The sequence below is a fragment of the Equus asinus genome, chromosome 17, assembly GCF_041296235.1.
Source record: "Equus asinus isolate D_3611 breed Donkey chromosome 17, EquAss-T2T_v2, whole genome shotgun sequence".
NCBI classification, from domain to species: domain Eukaryota; kingdom Metazoa; phylum Chordata; class Mammalia; order Perissodactyla; family Equidae; genus Equus; species Equus asinus.
In genome coordinates, this window is record NC_091806.1 from 40,292,901 (window position 1) to 40,297,760 (window position 4,860).

The 4,860-nt window shown below is 46.1% G+C and overlaps 1 long non-coding RNA gene across 1 annotated transcript; it reads left to right on the forward strand.

The window, feature by feature from the left end:
* Positions 1-504: 504 nt before the first annotated feature.
* LOC123278063 (uncharacterized) lies at positions 505-4,153 on the forward strand. The gene is made up of 3 exons (XR_011495129.1): positions 505-716; positions 2,616-2,803; positions 4,017-4,153. It is a non-coding gene; the product is annotated as an uncharacterized lncRNA (long non-coding RNA).
* The last annotated feature ends 707 nt before the right edge of the window (positions 4,154-4,860 follow it).

Genomic DNA, 4,860 nt, shown 5'->3' on the forward strand with positions numbered 1-4,860 from the left:
TCTGGCCTTGGAATGAGCCAGTGAGAGAACAGATAAAGCAGGTTCTCCTCAAGGAAGCTCTCCAAGGGTGGGGTGTGTTCCACAGTGTTTTAAGATATCTCTGTGAAGGTGGTGGTTATGGAAGGGAGAGGATAATTCTTGTTCAGACTTGATCAGTGTGTCCTTGAACCAGGCAGGTCAGCCATCAGCATGCAGAGGAGCAGTCAAATTGGGTCTCCCTAGGAACCTGTCTCTATAACCAAAGTGCAGCCTGCAGCTTTCCAGTCCCCTGATCTGCCCTCCTGGTGTCACAACATACTTGTGCCTCTGCACTGTCATAAACATACAAAGAGCAAAGGCTCGGAGGTACACAGGACACAGTTCTAGAGGTGATGGAACGCTCCCCTGGAGGACAGAGCAGAATCCCTCAGGGCTGCTCTCCTGGAGTCTGTCCCACCTGGGAAGGAGGGAGGCGTGGGGAAAGTGACACAGAGTGATGAAATCAGCCCTGAGTCAGAAAGGGAGGGCTGGAAGCCAGACCTTGTGACCTGCCACGTGCTAGGTGGGCAGAACCAGTGATGCTTTCCGGGTACAAACAGCCCTGGACTCCCCAGGCTCCTGAGTGCAGCTCCTAACTGCTCATGATTTGCTAAAGCTGCAAGCTCAAAGCAAGTAAACAACCATGAGGCTGTTCCTGCCAGTCCTGTTGGTCACTCTGGCCCTTTGCTGCTGTGAGAGTGAGTATCATTTCTCATAAGTCCTGAACCAGCTGTGGTAAGTAACCTTGTCTGAACTAGATGAACTTAATTGGGGTGATCAGATCAAAATCCAAACCTTTTCCTCGACTTGTGAACTAGCCCCCAAAAGCCCGGGGCTCATTTTCTCAAAACCTAATACTCCGGAACTTTTACAACAAATCATTGCAGGCAAACTTAAGAGTTTTCCACCTGAAGCCTGACTCCTTGTCCGTGATCTGTGTTTGAGAACCTGCCTAACCTAATAAGATTTGGATGAGAATCATGGCTCTGCCACTTACCAGCACTTCGAGCTCGAACAAAATGTTTAATGTCCTCAAGTCTCCTCACGTCATCAGGTTTTACAGGAAGCACTGACAGCAGCTACGACAATGGAGTGGCATGAAGTGTGTCAGGAGTCCAGTTTTAGGTGTCGATCTGACATCTCCTAGTTATCAAACGTTCTCCTTCCAGAGAGTTTTAGGTGTCAGTTGAGTCCATAGCATTTAAACTCATAGATTCAGATTCATAAAATGCTACAAATGGAAGAGTTTTAGAGAGTTCTCGGTTCAAGAAGAGCCAGTGTTCTCTGAATCTCTGAATAACAAATCTTCAAGTGGGCTCTGTGAATAAGCAGCACTCAATGTGTCTAGGATTACCACCAGGACTTGGAGGAGAGCTAGCACCGCCATTAGGGCTATAGTTTCTATTTTTCTAGATTAGTTCTAGCCATTTATTAAACGATACTTCTGCATGTCATCATGCCCCTGATACTGACCTATTCTCACAGAGTCTTTCTCTTTCATCTGACTTTCTAAACATCCACCTCTTTCCCTTTCTGGCCTCTGCTTTTACCATCTCCAAATACTCTGCATAGTTGGATGTCTAACTGGGGACAGATCAGAGCCAGGTAGGATATGTCTCAGGCTCCACGCTGCTTGCAAAACCTTGGGGGGCTGGAGAAGCCAGATGAGGAAAAGTGGTTACTTCAAGTCTCAGCACAATTCCAGGGGGTCAGGAACGGGCCACAGTTTCCAACTCTCTGAGAAATTCTGACCAGCACTGCAGAAAAAAAGGGCTAATCATAACTTTCTGTACAAGCTCCAAATGTGTTCAAAGTGATTAGATTTACCTTTTTTAGCTTTGTAGCTATGTCTGTATCCCAGGACATAATCCTATTCTTTAATTTGGTCTCAAGGCATCATCCAATGTATAAATACTTTACTTCCTCTTCTCCAGATTTACTCTTCCTTCTATGATCTCCAGTAAGATTCTGAACCTGTCATTTATTTGAAATTTTATTATTAAAAATCTCCTCCCGGGGCTGGCCCCGTGGCTGAGTGGTTAAGTTCGCGCGCTCCGCTGCAGGCGGCCCAGTGTTTCGTGGGTTCGAATCCTGGGCGCGGACATGGCACTGCTCATCAAACCACGCTGAGGCAGCGTCCCACATGCCACAACTAGAAGGACCCACAACGAAGAATATACAACTATGTAACGGCGGGGGGCTTTGGGGAGAAAAAGGAAAAAAAATAAAATCTTTAAAAAAAAAAAAATCTCCTCCTGCCCAATATTTAAGACAAGTAAGGTGTTACTCTATTAGAAGGAAAACCCAATCTAGAAAAAGTAAATTTAAGGAAAAAAGAGTAGTTTTGGAAAGGAGCGTTGGGACCCTGAAAAAAAAAAAGAATTAGGCATCATGAAACCTGGTGTCCAGTCCTAGCTCTGCTGCATGCAGTGTGACCTTGAGGAAACCATGACTTTGAGGGTCTCACAATATCATCAGCACAATGAAAAGATGAAAATATAAAATCCCTGGGTTTCATGTCTAGTTCTAAAATCAAGAGCCAGAGGAAAAATCGCCTTTGCTTAACACGAATTGTATTTCTTTTTCTTCTGCTCCAGCCAATGCGGCCGCCTGTCCAGCCGTTGCTACTGATATAGCAAACTTCTTTCTCCTTCCTGACTCTCTCTTCAAGCTACAACTTAGCAAATATCAGGCACCTCCAGAAGCCAAGGATGCCACGATGCAAGTGAAGCAATGTATAAATGAGATCTCTGCTGGGGACAGATATATAATCACAGAGACCTTGGTAATTCTTTCTTCTCGGTACATAGAGACTTCTCCTCAGATGAACAGAAAGGAAGGAGGTCAGGGTGCTGCTCTTGAGGGGACAGATGGTAGAGGCACCTGCCTCTCTGTTCACATCTGATAGGGTGACCCAGTGCCCACAGGGTGCATAATAAGATTATACCTACTGCACTATACCAAGGCTGCACAACGACCTGGCCATCTTCCTCTTTCTCAGGTCACCTCTCTGGGTACCACGTTGCTCATAGTGTCCTGTGGAGGAGGACACTTGGGGCCCCATGTAGTGATGTTGAAGGGTAAAAGCACTGCTGCCTCCCTGCCTGGAAGCTTTCCTGAGGGCGAGTTCCCTCACCCAGGGACACAGTCCCTGTGGAATCTCATGGGGAGTGTTAACCGTTGAATGAAGAGACAGGTGAGAGGGAGGGAAATAGACCTTGTCCTCCATCAGGATGGAGGCGGTGCTGGCTGGGTCCTTGCCGGCTTCTACAGAGGTGAGGCCCACTCCTTGCACCTCGGTCCACTTTTCTATTCCTCACCCACAACTCTCCTCCTTATCATGGCCAGTGGCAGAGACCTCACTTTTTATGTCTCCTGTGGCCACTTGTGAAGGTAAAACACTGAAATTATGTCTTTATCAAGAAATTAGATATTTAAAGGTATCTCTCAACCCATCTACCTCTGAATTTAGGTCATGAGGTTCAGCTGCAAATGCCCACAGATGCTTGATTCTCAGTGTTGGAAATACAAGTGCCATCAGGTTGAATTTCCACACCACACAGCAGGGAATCTCCTGAAAGCAGTACTTCCCAAGTCCTCTTTGCTGGCGTCCTCTCTCTCAGGACGTCCACGTCTCAACCCTGTGTCCCCTTTGGAGTCTTCTGTCCAAGGACATAAAAAAAAAGAAAACCTGCACTGCTCTGTCCAACCCTTCACCCACTCCTTCCATAGAAACCTGAGTCCTACTCTCGGGTCACCTCAGGGTTTGTTTGCTGGACTATGAAATCGTTCTTTCCTGACTTTCATGGTTGCTTGAATTGTATCTGAGTCCATTTAGTTTATTGCACACTGGGGTCCTGCCTGGTGTCTTCCATTTGCCTTTGGTTGGTTGAAATTTCATTGACATCTTGGTGTGAAGAACGGTCTATGTTAATGTGTCATCTCTAGGAGAAGCATGACTGACCTCCCATTTCTTTCTCGTTTTTTTTCTATTTCAGGGGAAAATAGTGTTGCAGTGTGGTGCATGAATCTTCTAAAGTAGTACCCCTGTCTTTCAATGGTCACCTGCTCCTCCCTGGAAAATGTAAAGGTTTCAACATCTTGCTTTAATAAATTACTTGCCTTGCATTTCTCTACTTGTCTTGTCATTATCCAACAGCCTCTACACTCGAGGTGGGGTGGTTTCCATCATGAAGTTGCCATTGGGTGTTGTCACTAGTAAATTTCTCAGACCCAACATGCAGTTACCCATGGCGGCCTGAGGTCCTGTGATCAGAAGAGGAAGTATTTGTCGTGAACCATCCTGCATTACTTCACAGATTTCCCATTTATGTTGCCACGAGTGAAAAGAATGGCTAGGGTAAAAGGCAATGAAAACATCCCTGCTACTGGTCTTTACTGAGTGATACTTGTAGCCTAACTGTCTGCCCAGCCAGGTGGTTCCCAATCGGAAGCATCAGTAATATTTAGTCCTCATCACCACCCACTGGTTTTCCCCCTTCACTGTGCTTTCAAACCTATGAACTGTCCAGTGTAATTTGTTTTCATCCACCTCTCAAATGTAATGAATCACTGGGGTTTAATCTTCAGTTAACTCTTTTTCACTGTGCACACTCCCACGACTCATCAATGTCTGCGCCACTCACCAACACCTCAGGCTGATGCTTCCTCCCTCACATTCTCCCAAGATGTCCAGACACAAGCATCCGGCTGCCATCTGGACAACTCTATTCAAGCACTCCACAGTTATTTCTGAAGGAATATATAAAATTTAACTCATTGTCTGCCCACAACCTACTCCCCTTCCATGTACCACCACATCCTGGCAAATGGAACCACCAC